This window comes from Coregonus lavaretus, assembly GCF_964263955.1.
Source record: "Coregonus lavaretus genome assembly, chromosome: 19".
NCBI classification, from domain to species: Eukaryota; Metazoa; Chordata; class Actinopteri; order Salmoniformes; family Salmonidae; genus Coregonus; species Coregonus lavaretus.
This window is the reverse complement of record NC_140006.1, coordinates 11392671-11418478: the sequence shown is the minus strand read 5'-3', so window position 1 is coordinate 11418478 and position 25808 is coordinate 11392671. Positions and strand designations below refer to the sequence as shown.

General features: G+C 43.2%; 1 protein-coding gene across 1 annotated transcript in view; it reads left to right on the top strand.

Annotated features, from left to right (window-relative positions):
• LOC311147040 (protein unc-13 homolog A-like) overlaps window positions 1-25808 on the top strand; it is a gene marked incomplete at both ends in the record, with an annotated part of 87038 nt that overhangs the window by 497 nt on the left and 60733 nt on the right. The gene's annotated exons all lie outside the window — the stretch shown is intronic.

Genomic DNA, 25808 nt, shown 5'->3' with positions numbered 1-25808 from the left:
TATGCTTGAGGTGCAATAAATGATGCCAAAAGTCACAGCACAGATTGAAGAAGCCCAATAGTAGCCTAAAAGCTTAGGCTATATTGTACTAAGTTAGAAGTAGGCTATCAATTATAGTCTTATTCACAACAGACTGGGGAGCTGCTGTGGGCAATCTTATCGTGGACATTTAAAAATGTAATGATCAAAACGTCGACATTTGTTTCTATTTGCCATCTATAGCACCGTTTTCCACAGACATTGTTTTAGCTGCATGTGTGTTGCGTGCCATGCCAGTTCATGCGTGGGCGGCCAGTGTAGCAAGGAAAGGAAAGCCCCTGCGGCACCGCTGCTGCGTGGAAGCGAGCCTCCCGCGGTCGTGAGGGAATCCTATGGAGGGTGTTCGCGTCAGGTCGTGCCACCTGTGGGCTGAAATGTAACGACATTTCCCTGTCGCGCCCCGTAACCTCATCAGGCCCCGTTCCGAGAATGCCAGATATGCTGTCATTGTTTGCACAAAACCTGAATAAGTAGCCTATTTGAGTCAGATAATGCCTTGTAATTTGTAAACCAATTTAACCTAAGCGCATGGTCTACCAAGTCACTGCTTGTCCATATAGTCGAGGTTTCATTCGGACGTGCTATTTATTCATAAACACGCATGGCTCTGGATCTTAGGCAAGGAGACTTGGCGGAGAGCCCCTTTCATTGTTATATTACATCACATGCAAAGGCCTACCTTGCACGGTGTGAGTGTTGCTATCTCTGGAGTGAGTGGGAGAGAGAGCGAGGGAGAGTGAGACATGCTCATTGTTTGTTCATCAAATCAGATCATCTCATCTAGCTTTGCATTACATGCATGATATGGTGCACAGCATTCATATGTGTACCTCGAGGACATTTTCGAACTACTAAACAACTATTGATTTAGAACCACAGAGAGTTACTGCAAGTCGCAAAGAAAACAGGATCTGCCTCCACTATTCCAGTACCATTTCAACATCATCAAATCAACTATGCTTAGTCTGATTACAATGACAACTAAAAGATACCAAAAACAATTTAGTAAGCTAAATATGATGTGGCTGTCCATGGTTCTGATTTGTGTGTGTGTGTGTGTGTGTGTGTGTGTGAGAGCATGTGTTCATGTGCAAGTAGAAACAACATGTTAACTCACCCGTTAAACGCCAATGCCATCCTCCTCTCTTTCATGTTAACTTCCTTTCATGGGCAACAATGCACCAGGTCAGCTAGTTAACATTAGCCTACTACATCTAGCTACATATTGAACTTCCATCCTCTCAGGCCAGGGGCAAAATGTATGAATTTATGGTTGGATCGGAATCAACATTATAATCACTGGCCAGTACAACAAATTAAGTAAAACCACAAGTCCAAATCCCTATCTCCATCCATGGCTAATTTAGGAAACTGCCAATTTTAGCTAGCTAGCTAGCCAGCCACCAGAGAACAACAACACAATTCGAGTTTTTCTCCTGTCAATGACATTTTGCTCTCGATGTGATTGGAGTGCAGCCAAATCCAAACTGGCTTCCCTTGACACTTTTTTTTCCACTTAGTTTATTTAGCTCAACGCTGATTAGCTATAATTGTACACTTTTTTATCAAGGGAGGCCAAATGCTCTCTGGCTTCTCTTGCATGAAATGCTACAGGCAGCAACAATGTCATACTCTTTTTGACCAGACAACATCAGATAGATGGCCTACACATACAGAGACAGAGGGGTGCTGTTTCGCTCGCTCTGATGCTTTTCCCGGTGAGATACAGTCAGCCTCTTGCAAATTGAAGGAAGATTATGAAAGAGAGTCGAAAGATAAAATAATGTACAGTACCAGTCAAAGGTTTGGACACACCTACTCATTCCAGGGTTTTTCTTTATTTTTTAAAACTATTTTCTACATTGTAGAACAATAGTGAAGACATCAAAACTATGAAATAACACATGGAATCATGTAGTAACCAAAAAGGTGTTAAACAAATCAAAATGTATTTTTATATTTGAGATTCTACAAATAGCCACCCTTTGCCTTGATGACAGCTTTGCACACTCTTGGCATTCTCTCAACCAGCTTCATGAGGCAGTCACCTGGAATGCATTTCAATTAACAGGTGTGCCTTCTTAAAAGTTAATTTGTGGAATGTCTTTCCTTCTTAATGCGTTTGAGCCAATCAGTTGTGTTGTGACAAGGTATGGATGGTATACAGAAGATAGCCCTATTTGGTAAAAGACCAAGTCCATATTACGGCAAGAACATCTCAAATAAGCAAAGAGAAATGACAGTCCATCATTACTTTATGACATGAAGGTCAGTCAATACGGAACATTTGTGCAGTCGCAAAAACCATCAAGCGCTATGATGAAACTGGCTCTCATGAGGACCACCACAGGAATGGAAGACCCAAAGTTACCTCTGCTACAGAGGATAAGTTCATTAGAGTTACCAGCCTCAGAAATTGCAGCCCAAATAAATGCTTCACAGAGTTCAAGTCACAGACACATCTCAACATCAACTGTTCAGAGGAGACTGTGTGAATCAGGCCTTCATGGTTGAATTGCTGCAAAGAAACCCCTACTAAAGGACACCAATAATAAGAAGAGACTTGCTTGGGCCATGAAACACAAGCAATGGGCATTAGACTGGTGGGAATCTGACCTTTGGTGTGGAGTCCAAATTGGAGATTTTTGGTTCCAACCGCTGTGTCTTTGTGAGACGTGGTGTGGGTGAACGGATGATCTCCGCATGTGTAGTTCCCACCGTAAAGCATGGAGGAGGAGGTGTTATGGTATGGGGGTGCTTTGCTGGTGACACTGTCTGTGATTTATTTAGAATTCAAGGCACACTTAACCAGCATGGCTACCACAGCATTCTGCGGTAATACGCCATCCCATTTGATTTGGGCTTAGTGGGACTATCATTTGTTTTTCAACAGGACAATGACCCAACACACCTCCAGGCTGTGTAAGGGCTATTTGACCAAGAAGGAGAGTGATAGAGTGCTGCATCAGATGACCTGGCCTCCACAATCCCCCGAATTCAACCCAATTGAGATGGTTTGGGATGAGTCGGACCGCAGAGTGAAGGAAAAGCAGCCAACAAGTGCTCAGCATATGTGGGAACTCCTTGTTTAACACTTTTTTGGTTACTACATGATTCCATATGTGTAATTTCATAGTTTTGATGTCTTCACTATTATTCTTCAATGTAAAAAATAGTATGAATGAGTGTGTCCCAACATTTGACTGGTAGTGTATGTTTTTTTTCTTCATAATTTTTTTTGTGAAGCCTGGCTTCCCTTGGCATCCATGAATACACTACACTGGTTTTAAACGGCCTATGTGACATCGATGAGTCAGAAACATTACGTGAGACCCGGGGAACAAAGTAACAGTTTGAGACTTTTGCTTAATATTAAAATAATATTCATAATATTTGTATACAAACATACATACACTAGTATGTGGACACCCCTTCAAATTAGTGGATTCGGCAATTTCAGCCACACCCGTTGCTGACAGGTGTATAAAATCGAGCACCCAGCCATGCAATCTCCATAGACAAACATTGGCAGTAGAATGGCCCGTACTGAGGAGCTCACTGACTTTCAACATGGTACCGTCATATGATGCCACCTTTCCAACAAGTCAGTTCGTCAAATTTCTGCCCTGCTAGAGCTGCCCCGGTCAACTGTAAGTGCTGTTATTATGAAGTGAAAACGTCTAGGAGCAACAAAGGCTCAGCCGCGAAGTGGTACCACGTAAAAATAGTCAGTCCTCGATTGCAACACTCACTACCGAGTTCCAAACTGCCTCTGGAAGCAATGTCAGTACAATAACTGTTTGTTGGGAGCTTCATGAAATGTGTTTCCATGGCTGAGCAGCCGCACACAAGCCTAAGATCACCATGCGCAATGTCAAGCGTCAGCTGGAGCGGTGTAAAACTTGCCGCCATTGGACTCTGGAGCAGTGTAAACGTGTTCTCTGGAGTGATTAATCACGCTTCACCATCTGGCAGTCCGACGGACGAATCTGGGTTTGGCGGATGCAAGGAGAACGCTACCTGCCCGAATGCATAGTGCCAACAGTAAAGTTCAGTGGAGGAGGAATAATGGTCTGGTGCTGTTCATGGTTCAGGCCCCTTAGTTCCAGTGAAGGGAAATCTTAATGCTACAGCATACAATGACACTCTAGACGATTCTGTGCTTCCAACTTTGTGGCAACAGTTTGGGGAAGGCCCTTTCCTGTTTCAGCATGACAATGCCCCTGTGCACAAAGCGAGGTCCATACAAAAATGGTTTGTCGAGATAGGTGTGGAAGAACTTTACTGGCCTGCACAGAGCCCTGATCTCAACCCCACTGAACACCTTTGGGATGAATTGGAACTCCGACTGCGAGCCAGGCCTAATCGTCCAACATCAGTGCCCGACCTCACTAATGCTTGTGGCTGAATGGAAGCAAGTCCCCGCAGCAATGTTCCAACATCTAGTGAAAAGCCTTCCCAGAAGAGTGGAGGCTGTTTTAGCAGCAAAGGGGGGGACCAACTCCATATTAATTCCCATGATTTTGGAATGAGATGTTCGACGAGCAGGTGTATCTTAGCTACCATTACACACTGTAGCAAAGTTTTTAGGACATACCAGTTGTTTAAAATTCAACCGGAAGTGGTGGAAGTGAAATGTCCCTCTTGTATTTCTCACGGGTTAATTGTAACAGGCTGCGGGGTTAATTGTAACACGTTCTTCAATGGGAGCGCACTTGTATCCCAACTGTTGCCAACCCCTGGTGTAGCTTGTGCTTTATTTACAATAGTTTGACAGCTTGCAGATTATGAAGTTGCAGACGTTATTGTTCGCAGAAATCGGGTCGGCAGGTAGCCTAACAATTAAGAAGAGCGTTGGGCAAGTAACCAAAAGGTCACTGGTTCAAATCCCCGAACTGACTAGGTGAAAAAAAATCTGTCTGTGACCTTGAGCAAGGCACTTAACCCTAATTGCTCCTGTAAGTCGCTCTGGATTAGAGCGTCTGCTAAATGACTAAAATGTAGACATGCAGCCAGACTTTCGACTCGACAGACTGTATGCAGAGCACTGACTCGTTTTTCATCCACATTTTTTAACTTAAGAAATACTGCACCAAAACACCTTAGCTAGATGTAAAATTGCGTGACTAAGACCTCCTCGGCAAAACATCCAAATTAATTACAGATTTCTTGATTTATCTTAGATTCATTCTGACTATTTGAGGAATTGACTAATTTGAGGAAGTGGCTATTTTGACTCCGGAGGGGCAAACAACAGTACCTGCCAGTACGATATGCGAACATAACACACCCACATCAAACCACACCCCCAAGACAACTCACGTTTGGCTTCAGTCATGGCATTTCTTAATGAGCAATCTTCAAAACGAGGCCAAATCAGGAAGTGCAGTCACCCATTAATTCATCATTGGGGTCTGGTGGTGGCTGGGCGGCGTATTTCACATGTGACAGTTCAAGTGTAATGGTTTATCCCACTGGGATCCTCTCTAAAGTTCTCTGACAATCCTTTTAACTCCCCAATAAATCAAAGACGGCCTGTTCAGATAAGATCGCTGTTGAATCTCTGTGTCTATACGCGTCTGTCTTCCCCACTCAATGTCTGAGTTAATGCGTGAAAAAGTGCCGTTACACTGAGAGAGTGCAAACGACCGGGTGTCGAACCTGTGTCTTCAAATCTACCAGACTCCAAGACTGTGGTAACCTAATGAGCTAATGGAAGTTATAGTAAGGGTTTTTAAGCCTTAAAGCAACATTACTCGTCACACAAGCGTAGTTCACTGGACCATCGCGGCTACAAGAGCAATACAGTGGGGAGAACAAGTATTTGATACACTGCCGATTTTGCAGGTTTTCCTACTTACAAAGCATGTAGAGGTCTGTAATTTGTTATCATAGGTACACTTCAACTGTGAGAGACGGAATCTAAAACAAAAATCCAGAAAATCACATTGTATGATTTTAAAGTAATTAATTTGCATTTTATTGCATGACATAAGTATTTTATCACCTACCAACCAGTAAGAATTCCGGCTCTCACAGACCTGTTAGTTTTTCTTTAAGAAGCCCTCCTGTTCTTCACTCATTACCTGTATTAACTGCACCTGTTTGAACTCGTTACCTGTATAAAAGACACCTGTCCACACACTCAATCAAACAGACTCCAACCTCTCCACAATGGCCAAGACCAGAGAGCTGTGTAAGGACATCAGGGATAAAATTCTAGACCTGCACAAGGCTGGGATGGGCTACAGGACAATAGGCAAGCAGCTTGGTGAGAAGGCAACAACTGTTGGCGCAATTATTAGAAAATGGAAGAAGTTCAAGATGACGGTCAATCACCCTCGGTCTGGGGCTCCATGCAAGATCTCACCTGGTGGGGCATCAATGATCATGAGGAAGGTGAGGAATCAGCCCAGAACTACATGGCAGGACCTGGTCAATGACCTGAAGAGAGGTGGGACCACAGTCTCAAAGAAAACCATTAGTAACACACTACGCCGTCATGGATTAAAATCCTGCAGCGCACGCAAGGTCCCCCTGCTCAAGCCAGCGCATGTCCAGGCCCGTCTGAAGTTTGCCAATGACCATCTGGATGATCCAGAGGAGGAATGGGAGAAGGTCATGTGGTCTGATGAGACAAAAATAGAGCTTTTTGGTCTAAACTCCCCTCGCCGTGTTTGGAGGAAGAAGAAGGATGAGTACAACCCCAAGAACACCATCCCAACCGTGAAGCATGGAGGTGGAAACATCATTCTTTGGGGATGCTTTTCTGCAAAGGGGACAGGCGACTGCATGGATGGGGCCATGTATCGCGAGATCTTGGCCAACAACCTCCTTCCCACAGTAAGAGCATTGAAGATGGGTCGTGGCTGGGTCTTCCAGCATGACAACGACCCGAAACACACAGCCAGGGCAACTAAGGAGTGGCTCCGTAAGAAGCATCTCAAGGTCCTGGAGTGGTCTATTCAGTCTCCAGACCTGAACCCAATAGAACATCTTTGGAGGGAGCTGAAAGTCTGTATTGCCCAGCGACAGCCCCGAAACCTGAAGGATCTGGAGAAGGTCTGTATGGTAGGAATGGGCCAAAATCCCTGCTGCAGTGTGTGCAAACCTGGTCAAGACCTACAGGAAACGTATGATCTCTGTAATTGCAAACAAAGGTTTCTGTACTAAATATTAAGTTCTGCTTTTCTGATGTATCAAATACTTATGTCATGCAATAAAATGCAAATTAATTACATAAAAATCATACAATGTGATTTTCTGGATTTTTGTTTTAGATTCCGTCTCTCACAGTTGAAGTGTACCTATGATAAAAATGACAGACCTCTACAAGCTTTGTAAGTAGGAAAACCTGCAAAATCGGCAGTGTATCAAATACTTGTTCTCCCCACTGTATGTAGAATGTAAAGCATATGAAGTTGAGTTGTAAGTAAAGTTTTTTTATGGGATTCAACCAAATCAATCTGTGTAGCCTTTTCATTCGTTTTGATCTACAGTCAATACATTTGTATCCTGCCATAAGAATACCATGAATATTGATTATGTTTTGGACGCATGATGCAGACAGATACTGGCATACAGTGAGGGAAAAAAGTATTTGATCCCCTGCTGATTTTGTAAGTTTGCCCACTGACAAAGACATGATCAGTCTATAATTTTAATGGTAGGTGTATTTGAACAGTGAGAGACAGAATAACAACAAAAAAATCCAGAAAAACGCATGTCAAAAATGTTATAAATTGATTTGCATTTTAATGAGGGAAAGAAGTATTTGACCCCTTTGCAAAACATGACTTAGTACTACAGTATAATGTACTGTACTCTACTTAAGTGATAATGCCAGAGAAGCCGGTGTTTGGAGGATATATTGGCACAGGTGTTGTTAGTCCCGAGACAAAGTCTAGGTTACCAACATATTCAAATAATGATTGACATATTTTCATTAAAAATGTTATTTTTATGAATTTATTTATACTATTTCATCCTTCCACAAGATATAGTCCCGACACAAATCTAGGGTTGCTACCCAAGCCGGCTGGTCGTTCGTTCTATTGTTTCGGTTGCTAGAGACGTGACCCAGTCGTTCAGTCTTTTTGTTTGTTCTAAATCAGGGGTGTCAAACGTCCGGCCCGCGGGCCGGATCAGGCCCGCAAACGGGTTTAATCCGGCCCGCGAGATGATTTTGTAAAGTATAAAAATGCGCTGCAATTTTTCAATAAAATAAACTGCTGTTCCAATTGCGTCCACTGGATGGTGCAATAGCAATTGTGTTAAGCAAGCAAACTGTTTATACCGGGGCAGAGCAAGTAGGTCAAGCACGTGCAGCCAGTCCGGATGAGCTACTTTGTTTTGCCCGCGATATTTATTACGGCTTCTACTTTTAACATTATGTGCTTTGGCACCCTCATTGCCCCAATATGTCTCTGTCAAAAAAGAGAAAAGTGGACGCAGAGTGCAGAGTGTTCCAAGAAAAATGGTCATCCTCCTATTTATTCACGGAATTGAATGGGAAAGCTGTATGTTTGGTGTGTTCACAGCATGTTGCAGTGCTGAAAGAATATAACCTTCGTCGCCACTATGTGAGTCTTCATGACAAAAAAGATAATATGACAACATTCAAGGACAGCGGAGAAGAGAGAAGGTGAATGAACTGTTGGCGGGTCTGAAGAAACAGCAGTCTGTGTTTACTCACAGCTGAGACATCAGTGACGCTGCAGTGAAAGCTAGCTACCTCATTGCTAATGAAATTGCAGTGGCTTCAAAACCATTTAGTGAGGGTGAATTTGTAAAAACATGCATGATGAATGCAGCGGAGATTGTGTGCCCTGAAAAGCGTCAGGCTTTTGTAAATATCAGCCTGACAAGAAACACAGTTGCAGACAGGATTTCCGATCTTTCAGTGGATTTGGACAGCCAGTTGAAGCAAAAAGTAAAGTCATTTATTGCGTTTTCGGTTGCAATTGATGAAAGCACGGACATTACAGATGTTGCACAACTGGCCATTTTCATCCGCGGAGTTGATGACACATTGACCGTCACCGAGGAGTTCGTGGAGTTGGTGCCAATGACAGATACAACTACAGCAGCTGATATTTTTACCTCACTCGTCGGCGCGCTGGACAGGGTTGGAGTGGACTGGTCCCGCCCTGTCAGCCTGGCTACAGATGGTGCGCCCTCAATGATCGGGGAAAAAAGCAGGCGTTGTGACAAAGTTCAGAGAGAAAGTGCAATCTGCAAATGGAGGACGTGATTTTTTGACTTTTCACTGTATTTTGCACCAGGAGGCTTTGTGTTGCAAGTCATTAAAGATGGATAACGTCATGAAGGTGGTCATCCAAACTGTTAATTTCATCCGATCCAGAAGCCTGAATCACCGTCAGTTTGACAGCCTTCTCAGAGAGAAAGACCACATCTATGGCCTGCCATACCACACTGAGGTAAGATGGTTAAGCCGAGGTGCTGTGCTGAGGCGTTTCTTTGATTTACGAGAAGAAATTGAACAGTTCATGGAAGAAAAGGGCAAACCAGTGTTAGAATTTCATTCCGCAGAATGGATGCAGGACCTTGCATTTATGGTGGATGTTACAGAGCACCTGAATAACTTGAACACACAGCTGCAAGGGCGCAACAAAGATGTCACGCAGTATTATGACAGCATACGTTCTTTCAAGTTGAAGCTGTCATTGTGGGAGACGCAACTCGCCGGTGGTGATGCAGCTCACTTCCCCTGTCTGAAAAATGTGTGCGCGACCCAACATGTGGCAGACATGAAGCGGTTCAAAGATAAAATAACGGGACTGTTACGGGAGTTTGAGCAACGCTTTCAGATTTTTGGTGAACTGGAGAAAGACTTCAATGTTTTTTGCTCGCCATTCACCGTGAATCCCTCTGATCTGCCCGTCAGCATCCAACTTGAAATAATAGACTTGCAGTGTGACTCGGATTTGAAGGGCAAATTTGCCGCAGCTGGCTTGGACACATTTTATCAGAATCTCTTGCCAGGTTACCCCAACTTGACAGCCCTCGCTGCAAAACTGTTGTGCATGTTTGGAACCACATATCTTTGTGAGCAAGTTCTCTGTAATGAGCATAAATAAAACAAAGCTGCGCTCAAGGCTCACGCACAAGCACTTGAATCACATCCTGAAGTTGGCTGCCACTCAGGATGTGACGCCTGATATTGATGCGCTGGTGAAAGCTAAAAGATGCCAAGTATCAGGAGTCAAATAAACTATGCAACCCCACTTAAAGTGCTGCATGAGACACCCTGATATAGTTCTGTGATCTGTGATATACTTCTGTGAATCACTGAGGCATTGTGTGTTTGTGTGTTCTTGGTCCTCAGAACTTTCAAATAACGTGAGGTGTTTTATGATTAATAGTGATGTTGTGCTTTTGGACACACTGTCCTCAGGCTCCAGCTTTATGTTTATATGTTTTTATGTTGATGTGCTATTGTTTTTAATTGATTTTATATAATTTGTATATTTAACCTATTCTTGACTATGTGGTTCTTGCACTTGTTTGGGGAACAGGATTTCATTATTTGTATCTACATTTCTGCCTGAGAAATGACACCCTGATATAGTTCTGTGATCTGTGAAACAGTTCTGTTAATCACTGAGGCATTGTGTGTTTGTGTGTTATTTTTCTTTAGAATTTTCAAATAAACTTGACGTGTTTTATGATTAATAGTGATGTTGTGCTTGTACTATTTTGGACACACTGTCCTCAGGCTCCAGCTTTATGCTTTATGTTGATCGTATTAAAACAAAGAAAACAATCTGAAGTTGTTGTTTTTAAGTTATATATACCATGATTTTTCCGGTCCGGCCCACTTGGGAATAGATTTTCCTCCATGTGGCCCCTGAGCTAAAATGAGTTTGACACCCCTGGTCTAGATGCTTTTTATAGTGGTGATCAAGTTTATGAAGTGCCTGGCTGGGCTGATGAGGCAGTGGATTGCACAGTCAGATTGAACAGAGTAAATAGGCATTTTAACATCATAGATTTAGCCGGTGTTAACTTGTGGAATAGACACCGGCTGGAATGCAGTTTTGACCAATCAGCATTCAGGATTAGACACACCCGTTGTATAATCTACTATACTCTACTGAACTCTACTCTTCTGTGATGTACTCTACTGTACTCTATGTGCTGTACTGTGCTGTCCAAACTTGTGAAACATAGAAGTCTATGATTGGTTCAGATTTGGTCCGGTCCAGACCAACCAAATTTGGTCTTGTTTGGGGGTGGAGCTCATTAGAATAATAGCCAGTGTGTAGAATAATACCCAAATATGCAAAGGATGTTTTTGCATATTTCTACCTTTGTGTACCTACAGTATTCAGGATACATCAATATGAAGATAATTACGTTCATATCCATAATTATGCATTTCTGTGTAGTACAAAATCAGGGACCCATAATGCAATTCCGTTAGCGTAATTAATATAAGTAAATAAAAGCTGGTGATAGGACAGACCAGGGGTGTCAGGCCAAATTATGCTGTTGTTCTAGGTTCGATTCTGGGCAGAAATAGGCATTGTTTTCTGTCTTACAAAGAGTTTTGTTTACTTGGTGATGTTAGGAAAACTGATGGGTAACAGAACAAAACGGTTTGGGAAACCACTGCTATAAACCGTTTTGTTTGAATGAACCCATCCATTGGAACTCTTTGTGAAAATTGTCATTGATTAGTGTATTGTTTGTGCGCGGTGTGTGTGTGGTCAGGCATGCATGTGTGTAAATGTGCATGTGCGTGCACGTGTATTGTTTGTGAGCAGAGGTTCCTCCCTGAATAATTTACATGGGCAGAGATTTATGATTCAGACCTATTATTAAGCGTTAGCTCCATGCCTTTCTGCAATTAAATGTATTTCCCATTGATCCTTCTCATGTACTGATATATTGCCTGAGCTGTTTCTAGGCCTGCTGGAACACAATCAGCTAGTGGTCTGTTCTCATCTGCTGCTACAATTAGACGTGTGTTTCCAGCGATGAAAAGGCCATTTTTATTTGATTCTCCACTTTCAGTTCAATATTGAATGGTTTAATTTGCAGTGCTGCCTGGCAGAGTTACAATGGGTATAGAATTCGGATATTCATTTAGGGTTTGAAAAATGAACTGGATCTATTTCAGATGTTCAGCCGTTCTGGGATGGAAAAGGAGGTTCAATAATGCAAAGGTGTTTCTTTGATAAAAAACAAAGTGTTGAAGGAGGTACTGAATAGCTGAAGTTCTTCACCAACACAACATAGGATTTTCTCTGTTTGTAACTACAGGCAAGCACACATGCTTCAGCCTTCTTTACATAATACAGTAACTCCATTGGTATTCTAGTAAGACACTCATCACTAGTTCAGTGTGTGTGTGTGTAATGCCTCTTCTCTCACTTAGTCAGGGAATTTCACATGTAGTCCCCTTTTGTCCGTTGTCATGGAGAGAAGTACATTCGGAAAGTATTCAGACCCCTTCACTTTTTCCACATTTTGTTACGTTACAGACTTATGATGCTACAGAGATGTTCGATCGGGTTCAAGATCAGGTTCAAGTCTACCTGTATTTGGGGAGTTTCTCCCATTCTTCACTGCAGATCCTCTAAAGCTCTGTCAGGTTGGATGGGGAGTGTCGCTGCACAGCTATTTTCAGTTATCTCCGGAGATGTTCGATCGGGTTCAAGTCTGGGTTCTTGCTTGGCCACTCAAGGACATTCAGAGACTTGTCCCGAAGCCACTCCTGCGTTGCCTTGACTGTATGCTTAGGGTCGTTGTCCTGTTGGAAGGTGAACCTTCACCCCCAGTCTGAGGTCCTGAGCGCTCTGGAGCAGGTTTTCATCAAGGACCTCTCAGTACTTTGCTCCGTTCATCTTTCCCTCGATCCTGACTAGTCTCCCGTCCCTGCCACTAAAAAACATATCCACAGCATGATGCTGCCACCATCATGCTTCACCATAGGGATGGTATTGGCCAGGTGATAAGTGGTGCCTGGTTTCCTCCAGTGGTGACGCTTGGCATTCAGGTCAAAGAGTTCAATCTTGGTTTCATCAGACCAGAGAATCTTGTTTCTCATGTTCTGAGAGTCCTTTAGGTGCCTTTTGGCAAACTCCAAGCGGGCTGTCATGTGCCTTTTACTGAGGAGTGGCTTCCGTCTGGCCACTCTACCATAAAGGCCTGATTGGTAGAGTGCTGCAGAGATGGTTGTCCTTCTGGAAGGTTCTCCCATCTCCACAGAGGAACTCTGGAGCTCTGTCAGAGTGACCATCAGGTTCTTGGCCGCCTCCCTGTCCAAGGCCCTTCTCCCCCGATTGCTCCGTTGGCCGGGGGGCCAGCTCTAGGAAGTGTCTTGGTGGTTCCAAACTTCTTCCATTTAAGAATGATGGAGGCCACTGTGTTCTTGGGGACCTTCAGTGCTGCAGAAATGTTTTGGTACCCTTCCCCACATCTGTGCCTCGACACAATCCTGTCTCGGAGCTCTTCCTTGGTTTTTGCTCTGACATGCACCGTCAACTGTGGGACCTTATTATAGACAGGTGTGTGCCTTTCCAAATCATGTCCAATCAATTGAATTTACCACAAGTGGACTCCAATCAAGTTGTAGAAACATCTCAAGGATGATCAATGGAAACAGGATGCACCTGAGCTCAATTTCGAGTATCATAGCAAAGGGTCTGAATACTTACTTTTTTTTTTTATATATAAATGTGCAAACATTTTTGTTTTGTAATTATGGGGTATTGTGTGTAGATTGAGGATTTTTATTTATTTAATCCATTTTAGAATAAGCCTGTAACGTAACAAAATGTGGAAAAAGTCAAGGGGTCTGAATACTTTCCAAATGCACTGTATTCATTTTTCAACAATTTTCATCATAAAATGTAAGATTTCTGATCAAACAGATGGAAAAGGGGTTTTAGAAAACATCTAGCAGAAAAATACTTAAAAGGGATTAGAAATACATCAAATCACAATCATGTTGAAGTAAACACCCCTGCCAACTAATATCAACATTTATATTTAGTTTAGCAGAAATTTGCCTTCTGTTAGTTTAAGAAATATTGTCTAGTGTCTTGTCATTCTGTTACCAAAAATCCACATATCTTTTAAGATATTTTCAAATTGCTCTCCTTCATGAGGAGGATAATGAAAGTTCACAGAATTAACAAGTAAAGGTAGACCTACCAATTAGTTATAGTGTTTTTACTTATAACAATTTGGTTTATCATTCATTAAGTGATTACAACTTGTCATTCTGTTACCAAATTGGTAACAGAATGACCAAACAAATCTGTAACAGAATGACTGCAACAATTGTCTACAATGGGGATTCATAGTAGTCACAAACCACAGTTGGGTCACCTGCTACTGTCCTCCCTTCCACTGGCATACTGTTATATTCTGCTAATAAATGTTTTCTTTCCCTTTCTGTCACATGGTGGTCGAAGCAAGAGTGTGAAAACAGTCTGGACAAGCCCTCCCTCTCTCTCTCTCAGACAGCACAGCATTGTACTTTACTATACTTCACTGTACTGAACTCTACTGTACTGAACAGTGGAGGCTGCTGATGGGAGGACGGCTCATAATAATGGCTGGAACGGAGCAAAAGGAATGGCATCAAACACATGGAAACCATGTGTTTGGTGTATTTGATAGCATTCCACTTATTCCACTCAAAGCCATAACCACGAGCCCGTCCTCCGCAATTAAGGTGCCACCAACCTCCTGTGGTACTGTACTATACTCTACTGTACAGAACTCTACTGTACAGAACTCTACTGTACTATACTCTACTGTACTATACTCTACTGTACAGAACTCTACTGTACTATACTCTACTGTACAGAACTCTACTGTACAGAACTCTACTGTACTATACTCTACTGTACAGAACTCTACTGTACAGAACTCTACTGTACTATACTCTACTGTACTATACTCTACTGTACAGAACTCTACTGTACTATACTCTACTGTACAGAACTCTACTGTACAGAACTCTACTGTACAGAACTCTACTGTACTATACTCTACTGTACAGAACTCTACTGTACAGAACTCTACTGTACAGAACTCTACTGTACTATACTCTACTGTACAGAACTCTACTGTACAGAACTCTACTGTACAGAACTCTACTGTACAGAACTCTACTGTACAGAACTCTACTGTACTATACTCTACTGTACAGAACTCTACTGTACTATACTCTACTGTACAGAACTCTACTGTACAGAACTCTACTGTACTATACTCTACTGTACAGAACTCTACTGTACTATACTCTACTGTACTATACTCTACTGTACTATACTCTACTGTACAGAACTCTACTGTACTATACTCTACTGTACTATACTCTACTGTACTATACTCTACTGTACAGAACTCTACTGTACTATACTCTACTGTACAGAACTCTACTGTACTATACTCTACTGTACAGAACTCTACTGTACTATACTCTACTGTACAGAACTCTACTGTACTATACTCTACTGTACAGAACTCTACTGTACTATACTCTACTGTACAGAACTCTACTGTACTAATCTCTTCTGTATTGTATCGTTCTGAACTCTACTGTACTTTACTGTACTAATCTCTACTCTACTGTATCGTACTGTCAGGGGTATAGTGCTGCCGTACTCTACTGTATGGTACTGTCAGGGGTATAGTGCTGCCGTACTCTACTGTATGGTACTGTCAGGGGTATAGTGCTGCCGTACTCTACTGTATGGTACTGTCAGGGGTATAGTGCTGCCGTACTCTACTGTATGGTACTGTCAGGGGTATAGTGCTGCCGTACTCTACTGTATCGTACTGTCAGGGGTATAGTGCTGCCGTACTCTACTGTATGGTACTGTCAGGGGTATAGTGCTGCCGTACTCTACTGTATCGTACTGTCAGGGGTATAGTGCTGCCGTACTCTACTGTATGGTACTGTCAGGGGTATAGTGCTGCCGTACTCTACTGTATCGTACTGTCAGGGGTATAGTGCTGCCGTACTCTACTGTATGGTACTGTCAGGGGTATAGTGCTGCCGTACTCTACTGTATCGTACTGTCAGGGGTATAGTGCTGCCGTACTCTACTGTATCGTACTGTCAGGGGTATAGTGCTGCCGTACTCTACTGTATGGTACTGTCAGGGGTATAGTGCTGCCGTACTCTACTGTATGGTACTGTCAGGGGTATAGTGCTGCCGTACTCTACTGTATGGTACTGTCAGGGGTATAGTGCTGCCGTACTCTACTGTATGGTACTGTCAGGGGTATAGTGCTGCCGTACTCTACTGTATGGTACTGTCAGGGGTATAGTGCTGCCGTACTCTACTGTATCGTACTGTCAGGGGTATAGTGCTGCCGTACTCTACTGTATGGTACTGTCAGGGGTATAGTGCTGCCGTACTCTACTGTATGGTACTGTCAGGGGTATAGTGCTGCCGTACTCTACTGTATGGTACTGTCAGGGGTATAGTGCTGCCGTACTCTACTGTATCGTACTGTCAGGGGTATAGTGCTGCCGTACTCTACTGTATCGTACTGTCAGGGGTATAGTGCTGCCGTACTCTACTGTATCGTACTGTCAGGGGTATAGTGCTGCCGGAGCAGGGGGGAGCAGCGCTCCCTCACTTTTTAGAATTTGAGAATACACAGAGCTCGTAAAACTATTTCTGGAAATTATATTTATTTACCACAAATTCCATGAAAAACGATAGAATGACAAACCAAATAAATATGTGTAGCAGCCTAGAGGTAGTTAAATGGTGGTTTTTTCCCTGTCTTCTCTCTGGCGGTGGCGAGAATGATGAACTGTAGGCTACGTGTGTGCACTGCGAAGGCCCATCGGAGGCTTGACCACTTTGACCAACTGATCCACCGCAGCATTCGCTCTTTAGAGGGACTAAAAGAAAGGCCAGGTACAAAAACCCTGGAGGCTGTAGTGGCTGGAAGAGGGGTAAAACTGGGGTAAGTCTCCCTCAGTGAATAACCCTCAATCACCAGCAGTTCCTATCCAGCCTTACAAACAACACGAGAAGCCGCCTGTTCACAACCACAAGCTTTAAAAAGGCACGTCGGCAGCGGATCAGGCTGCAGCACAGTCCGAGGACACACACCTGATACGTCAGGCAAACATCCTGGAGAGAGCTGGCCAGAGCCTCTCCCTCTGGGATTCGGGGAAGAAGACATTTGCGTCCCGTGCCAATGCTTCTCCCTCCCGTGCTCCTCCACCATCAATGGCTTTAAGGACTTTGTTGACACTAGGGGAGAACAGGTGCCACGTGAGCTGAGACCTCTGCTTAACTGTACATATCTCATTCCCTGCAGCTCGGCGGAGTGTGAATGGGGGATTAGCCACATGAACCTTATCACATCAACGAGATATAGGAACCAAATTCGCTGTGTGTCTGCCTTGATGTTCATAAAACCCCACGGACCCCCTCTTGCGCAGTGGAACAAAAAATTATATGTGGTTACCGGCTAGGGGCTGTGGCGGACATTACATTTTGTCAGCCGGTGATTGTCAAGCAAATAAGTGACGGTTTCATGGTAATTGACCGTTAATGAAAATAAACACGCGTAGCATCTCCTGGCTTCCACGCATAGTCTACATGACACTGACGCAGACATTTGGAACATCTACTTTTTAAAAAGTATAATCAATCCATTTATTATAGCCTACACCATCACACTAAATACATTATTTATTTTAGACAGGTCTAAAGAAACATGATATGAAGAAAATGTAGTATTTTTCAGAAGAACAGAATAGCATACTCTAAGTTGTCCTGATGTTAGGCCTTGATCTGGCTATGCCATATGGCTGTGGGCTACACTAGTTCATTTAGAATTCCGTGGCATTATTTTACAGTATGAAGAATACAATTGAACATAGCTGAATTAAATAGAATGTATATTTTCTCCAAATGATTTCCAAGGAAGTGCACACGTGGCTATTCTGTGTGGAGCGGTTAACAAAGAAACAGATCCTCCTATATGCTTAATTTAGAGTAATTTCTGCAACTTTAGTTGTGATACAAACGTTGGGCTATATGTTTTGATTGTTAATACATTCTAAGGCTGCATGATGAGACTAATGATGATTTGAAAAAAGTTGCATGAAAGGTATGAGCTATGATTTGTTTCTTGTGCAGGCTGCACATCCTTAATCAATCTGTCATTCATAATTTGACAAGCACTTGATAATATTCTCACCAGGTCTCGAATTTCCCGGCGGCAGCCCCCTTGTGTGGCCGTAATGCCCCCTAAAAAATCCATGCCAAAATCCATGCCAAAGTGGCCATTGTGCCCTTGGGCTGAATATAATAATTATAATTCCCTTATCCCGGCTGCCGGACTCCGAAGCACCTCTCACTCACTTGGCTCTCTCAGATATTTCAATTCTTATTAGCCAATGCCTGTCACGTGATTGGGTCCTTCTCGCAGGCATCTCAGCTAAGACATTTTTTCTAAAAACCTGTTTTTGCTTTGTCATTATGGGGTATTGTGTGTAGATTGATGAGGGGAAAAAAACAATTTCATCCATTTTAGAATAAGGCTGTAATGTAACAAAATGTGGAAAAGGACAAGGGGTCTGAATACTTTCCCAATGCACTGTAAATAGCGAATGGAGGACGCTTTTCCGGTGGTTCATTTTCATGCCAGCCAGGTAGGCTATATTCCTGTTGTAAGCGAAGCAATGTGCTTAATATTAGGAAAGTTGATAGATAAATAAATAAATAAATATATATAGTAGGCCTAGCCTATAGAAATCTGATGGGATCCTCCTCTTTTTAATAGAGGCCATCAAAACTCTGTTTTCTCACACAATTGCATAGTCTATAGAAATGTTAAGCAACATGAGCTCATGGGATCTCATGAAGTGTTTGATTTTTTCGAAAACATTTGCATTGACATCAGAGTCATTAGAGGGACAATAGAGTGCGGGGTACCAGGCAGTTAGCAAGTTTGGTAGGCTACTAATGACCATCAGCAGCATCAGAGCTTGGAGAAGCCTAGATACCGTGACTAAATGGTCACATGGAATTTGACTGCGGTCATGACTCGTGACCGCCGGTGTGGTGGTAGTAAGGCAGGGTTCTTCAATTCCGGTCCTGGAGGGCCGAAACACTTCTGTTTTTTATTTCTACCTGGTAGTTAATTGCACTCACCTGGTGTCCCAGGTCTGAATTAGCCCCTGATTAGAAGGAGAGGATGAAAAACAGAGGTGTCTCGGCCCTCCAGGACCGGAATTGAAGAACCCTGTAGTAAGGTCACAGTAACAGCCCTCGTTATGGCGACACCGTTCTGCCGAGGACACCCAAACCAGAGTGGTCACCTCAAAGTCCAAGGAGCATGACTCTCTCTGGAAATTGCTGTCGCCCTGCTTGAGATATTTAGCCTATATTGGCTATTGGTTGAGATGCAGGGCCCGTTCTAGGGCCCGTTCTAGCTTGGTATGTTAGGGTGGGCAATTGGAAATGTGAATTGGTCCAAGTTGGAGGTAATAATGCATTTAGGTTATAGTTTATAGAGATGCATGAATACACCACACCAAAAGTGTCACGCCCTGACTCAGGGGACTCTTATATGTTGAGTCAGGGTGTGAATGTTCTATGTTGTATTTTCTATGTTTATAATCTAGGTTGTAGTTCTATGTTTGGCCGGGTGTGTTTCCCAATCAGAGGCAGCTGTCTCTCGTTGTCTCTGATTGGGGAGCATACTTAGGCAGCCTATTGGCATTCATGGATTGTGGGATCTTGTTCCGTGTTTAGGCTTGTTTTGTGTTCAGCCTTTGGACTTCACGTCTCGTTTTGTTTGTTGTGTTGTCGTGTGTTTATCATTTAAATAAACATGTATGCATATCACGCTGCGCCTTGGTCTGACCCGTCCTTCAACGAACGTGACAAAAAGCTTGATTTTATGGCTGTTTTAAAATTAATTTCCTGCAATTCTACGTAGTAATGGTTTATGTTCACTTCTTGGTCAAGTTATTTGATAGCATGTTTAATCTATGCAAATAAATTAAATGAATTGATAGCTCACCTCTGTTTTCTTTTATTCTGTAATAGGGTATATTGTAACCATGTTTTCAAGCTAATCAAATCAAAGTTTATTTATGATACAGCGTAGTGTAGGCTACACAATAGAATGAAACTAAAGCTCTCCTCGCAAACAGTGCAATGATATTAAGCTATATGTATTTGTATTTACATTAGGCTACAGCCTACAAATAGCTATACCACGTAGTCATAGGCCTATTAGGCAATACTGCAAATTATTGTTATTTGTTCCTGAACTGGCCGAATGGCAGAGGTATCCTTCAGCAAGTTGGTTCAAAGATCAGTTCTATGTGCGCTATTTCTATGCTTCCTGTTCTTAAGTTTCGTTTTTGCGTCTTTTACGCTGTTTTGTACACCAGCTTCAAACAGCTGAAAATACAATAATTTTGGTTTTGGAAAATATATTTCACAACAGTTTAGAAGGTACAATGATTATTTACAGTATACTTGCTTGTTTTATCACAAACAAAAATTATGCGAAGCATTAGAATCTTAGCAGCCAGGAAATGGCGGAGTAATTTCTGCATAGTGCACCTTTAATATCATTGCGCATCTAAAGCTAATTTCCTGCATTTCGACTAGGGCTGTCCCGGACCCCAAAAAAATCTTGGTCCACCAAGAGTAGTCTTTTCTTTCGACTAATCGATTGGTTAAGACGTGTATTTTTCCATAGGGCTATATAGACACACCCTATGTGTTTTAATAAAATCAACCAGGCTATATGTACTGAATTTGTCTGATGCTTTAAGTACGCTGTTTGATTAAATAATGAAGACACACAAATGACTCGAGGGAGCCAGAGATCAAGATAGCCTAACCAGAAGAAAAAAAACTGTTCCTGACCCTCCTCCCGCTGCCGCTGGCCTTTGCAGATTCTGCCATTACGCTCCTGAAGTTGCCATTAATAGGCTACACCAGCGGTCCGCAACCTTTTCCATTTGGAGTGCCAATTTATCTTACCATTTCTACCAATCTGCGTGCCAGTTATGATTTTCATATGCACATTTTCGTGGAACAATTTCATTTAATTTATAATAGTCTTTGTATCTCAAAATCATTGTCTGTGGTTAATCTACATTAAATCTAAATGAAAATTATACAAATCTAAAAGTAACTTTTATTGCCATTGCCAACAATGTAATAATAACATACATAAAGCAAACACAAAAACATTGCAGCCTGCAGGTAGAAAATATCCTGATAAAAATAAATATCCTACAAATCACATTGGCTACGCATGGCCTGTCTGCAACGATCTTGAAACATTTACATTTACATTTACGTCATTTAGCAGACGCTCTTATCCAGAGCGGCTTACAAATTGGTGCATTCACCTTATAGCCAGTGGGATAACCACTTTAAAATGTGTATTTTGTGTGTGTGTTTTTTTTCTTTGGGGTGGGGTAAGGGGTGGTAGAAGGATTACTTTATCTTATCCCAGGTATTCCTTAAAGAGGTGGGGTTTCAAGTGTCTCCGGAAGGTGGTGAGTGACTCCGCTCTCCTGGCGTCGTGAGGGAGCTTGTTCCACCATTGGGGTGCCAGAGCAGCGAACAGTTTTGACTGGGCTGAGCAGGAACTGTGCTTCCGCAGAGGTAGGGGGGCCAGCAGGCCAGAGGTGGATGAACACAATGCCCTCGTTTGAGTGTAGGGACTGATCAGAGCCTGAAGGTACGGAGGTGCCGTTCCCCTCACAGCTCCGTAGGCAAGCACCATGGTCTTGTAGCAGATGCGAGCTTCAACTGGAAGCCAGTGGAGTATGCGGAGGAGCGGGGTGACGTGAGAGAACTTGGGAAGGTTGAACACCAGACGGGCTGCGGCATTCTGGATGAGTTGTAGGGGTTTAATGGCACAGGCAGGGAGCCCAGCCAACAGCGAGTTGCAGTAATCCAGACGGGAGATGACAAGTGCCTGGATTAGGACCTGTGCCGCTTCCTGTGTAAGGCAGGGTCGTACTCTCCGAATGTTGTAGAGCATGAACCTACAGGATCGGGTCACCGCCTTGATGTTAGCGGAGAACGACAGGGTGTTGTCCAGGGTCACGCCAATGCTCTTCGCACTCTGTGAGGAGGACACAACGGAGTTGTCAACCGTGATGGCGAGATCGTGGAACGGGCAGTCCTTCTCCGGGAGGAAGAGCAGCTCCGTCTTGCCGAGGTTCAGCTTGAGGTGGTGATCCGTCATCCACACTGATATGTCTGCCAGACATGCAGAGATGCGATTCGCCACCTGGTTATCAGAAGGGGGAAAGGAGAAGATTAGTTGTGTGTCGTCTGCGTAGCAATGATAGGAGAGGCCATGTGAGGATATGACAGAGCCAAGTGACTTGGTGTATAGCGAGAATAGGAGAGGGCCTAGAACTGAGCCCTGGGGGACACCAGTGGTGAGAGCATGTGGTGCGGAGACAGATTCTCGGCACGCCACTTGGTAGGAGCGACCGGTCAGGTAGGACACAATCCAAGAGTGAGCCGCGCCGGAGATGCCCAACTCGGAGAGGGTGGAGAGGAGGATCTGATGGTTCACAGTATCAAAGGCAGCAGACAGGTCTAGAAGGACAAGAGTAGAGGAGAGAGAGTTAGCTTTAGCAGTGCGGAGAGCCTCCGTGAGAGAGCAGAGAAGAGCAGTCTCAGTTGAATGACCAGTCTTGAAACCTGACTGGTTTGGATCAAGAAGATAATTCTGAGAGAGATAGCAAGAGAGTTGGCTAAAGACGGCACGCTCAAGAGTTTTGGAGAGAAAAGAAAGAAGGGATACTGGTCTGTAGTTGTTGACATCAGAGGGATTGAGTGTTGGTTTTTTGAGAAGGGGTGCAACTCTCGCTCTCTTGAAGACGGAAGGGAGATAGCCAGCGGTCAAGGATGAGTTGATGAGCGAGGTGAGGTAAGGGAGAAGGTCACCGGAGATGGTCTGGAGAAGAGAGGAGGGGATAGGGTCAAGCGGGCAGGTTGTTGGGCGGCTGGCCGTCACAAGTCGCAAGATTTCATCTGGAGAGAGAGGGGAGAAAGAAGTCAAAGCATAGGGTAGGGCAGTGTGAGCAGGACCAGCAGTGTCATTTGACTTAACAAACGAGGATCGGATGTCGTCGACCTTCTTTTCAAAATGGTTGACGAAGTCATCCACAGAGAGAGAGGAGGGGGGGGGGGGGGGGGGATTCAGCAGGGAGGAGAAGGTGGCAAAGAGCTTCCTAGGGTTAGAGGCAGATGCTTGGAATTTAGAGTGGTAGAAAGTGGCTTTAGCAGCAGAAACAGATGAAGAAAATGTAGAGAGGAGGGAGTGAAAAGATGCCAGGTCCGCAGGGAGTCTATCAACTATCAACTGGGTCACCTCAAAACTTGTGCTAGCAAACTTGAAACATTGTATAAAATATTCTGGGCCCTCAGAGTTTTCCGCGCCAGTGAGCTCGGGACAGACACAGCTGTACGCTATTTGTGCAAGGGACAAGAAGTAAATCAGGTATATGACGTTTCCACTGGATGAGAGCATTTTTCCCTTTCATGCCAAGTGGTTATCAAAAGGGAGAGAGATTGAAATATTGTTCAAATACTTTGAGGAACTATTGTCATTCTCAATTGATTCTAAAAACAGACTTTGTAAACATGCTGTTTGAGGTGAAAAATAAAATACTTTGAGAAGCGCCACAGCTCATTAGTGGTGGTGAGTTAAGACAATCAGAAATACTATCAGACATCCCCAAATGGGCACATTTAAAGGCCAACATTTGTGCGCATGCCAGGTAGACTAGTCCTACTTCTATATGTGTAATCAGGCGCGTGTCCTTACTCAACATTGACAGGCGCGTTTCAAACAAAAGACAATGAATAAATTGACAAAACTCGTAAATGGAATGAAATAAACAGAAACTTGTTTCTCACAAGTGTTGTATAGGTTGTGAGTTCTGCAAAACACGTCCACTCTGACAATGAGAACAGTAAATTACTGTAATAATAATAATAATAATAATAATAATAATAATAATACAGTGGGGAAAAAAAGTATTTAGTCAGCCACCAATTGTGCAAGTTCTCCCACTTAAAAATATGAGAGAGGCCTGTAATTTTCATCATAGGTACACGTCAACTATGACAGACAAAATGAGGGAAAAAAATCCAGAAAATCACATTGTATGATTTTTAATGAATTTATTTGCAAATTATGGTGGAAAATAAGTATTTGGTCAATAACAAAAGTTCTCTCAATACTTTGTTATATACCCTTTGTTGGCAATGACACAGGTCAAACGTTTTCTGTAAGTCTTCACAAGGTTTTCACACACTGTTGCTGGTATTTTGGCCCATTCCTCCATGCAGATCTTCTCTAGAGCAGTGATGTTTTGGGGCTGTCGCTGGGCAACACGGACTTTCAACTCCCTCCAAAGATTTTCTATGGGGTTGAGATCTGGAGACTGGCTAGGCCATTCGAGGACCTTGAAATGCTTCTTACGAAGCCACTCCTTCGTTGCCCGGGCGGTGTGTTTGGGATCATTGTCATACTGAAAGACCCAGCCACGTTTCATCTTCAATGCCCTTGCTGATGGAAGGAGGTTTTCACTCAAAATCTCACCATACATGGCCCCATTCATTCTTTCCTTTACACGAATCAGTCGTCCTGGTCCCTTTGCAGAAATACAGCCCCAAAGCATGATGTTTCCACCCCCATGCTTCACAGTAGGTATGGTGTTCTTTGGATGCAACTCAGCATTCTTTGTCCTCCAAACACGACGAGTTGAGTTTTTACCAAAAAGTTCTATTTTGGTTTCATCTGACCATATGACATTCTCCCAATCCTCTTCTGGATCATCCAAATGCACGCTAGCACGGGCCTGGACATGTACTGGCTTAAGCAGGGGGACACGTCTGGCACTGCAGGATTTAAGTCCCTGGCGGCGTAGTGTGTTACTGATGGTAGGCTTTGTTACTTTGGTCCCAGCTCTCTGCAGGTCATTCACTAGGTCCCCCCGTGTGGTTCTGGGATTTTTGCTCACCGGTCTTGTGATCATTTTGACCCCACGGGGTGAGATCTTTCGTGGAGCCCCAGATCGAGGGAGATTATCAGTGGTCTTGTATGCCTTCCATTTCCTAATAATTGCTCCCACAGTTGATTTCTTCAAACCAAGCTGCTTACCTATTGCAGATTCAGTCTTCCCAGCCTGGTGCAGGTCTACAATTTTGTTTCTGGTGTCCTTTGACAGCTCTTTGGTCTTGGCCATAGTGGAGTTTGGAGTGTGACTGTTTGAGCTTGTGGGCAGGTGTCTTTTATACTGATAACAAGTTCAAACAGGTGCCATTAATACAGGTAACGAGTGGAGGACAGAGGAGCCTCTTAAAGAAGAAGTTACAGGTCTGTGAGAGCCAGAAATCTTGCTTGTTTGTAGGTGACCAAATACTTATTTTCCACCATAATTTGCAAATAAATTCATAAAAAATCCTACAATGTGATTTTCTGGAATTTTTTTCCTCAATTTGTCTGTCATAGTTGACGTGTACCTATGATGAAAATTACAGGCCTCTCTCATCTTTTTAAGTGGGAGAACATGCACAATTGGTGGCTGACTAAATACTTTTTTTCCCCACTGTATATTGATGCATTAACAGAAATTAACATAACCAAACAAACTTAACTAGAAATTATGGGAATTAACGGTAAATGTAGGCTAATACTGGTGATGTATGTAATGGGGAATTGATAGACACAGCAAACAATGCACACAA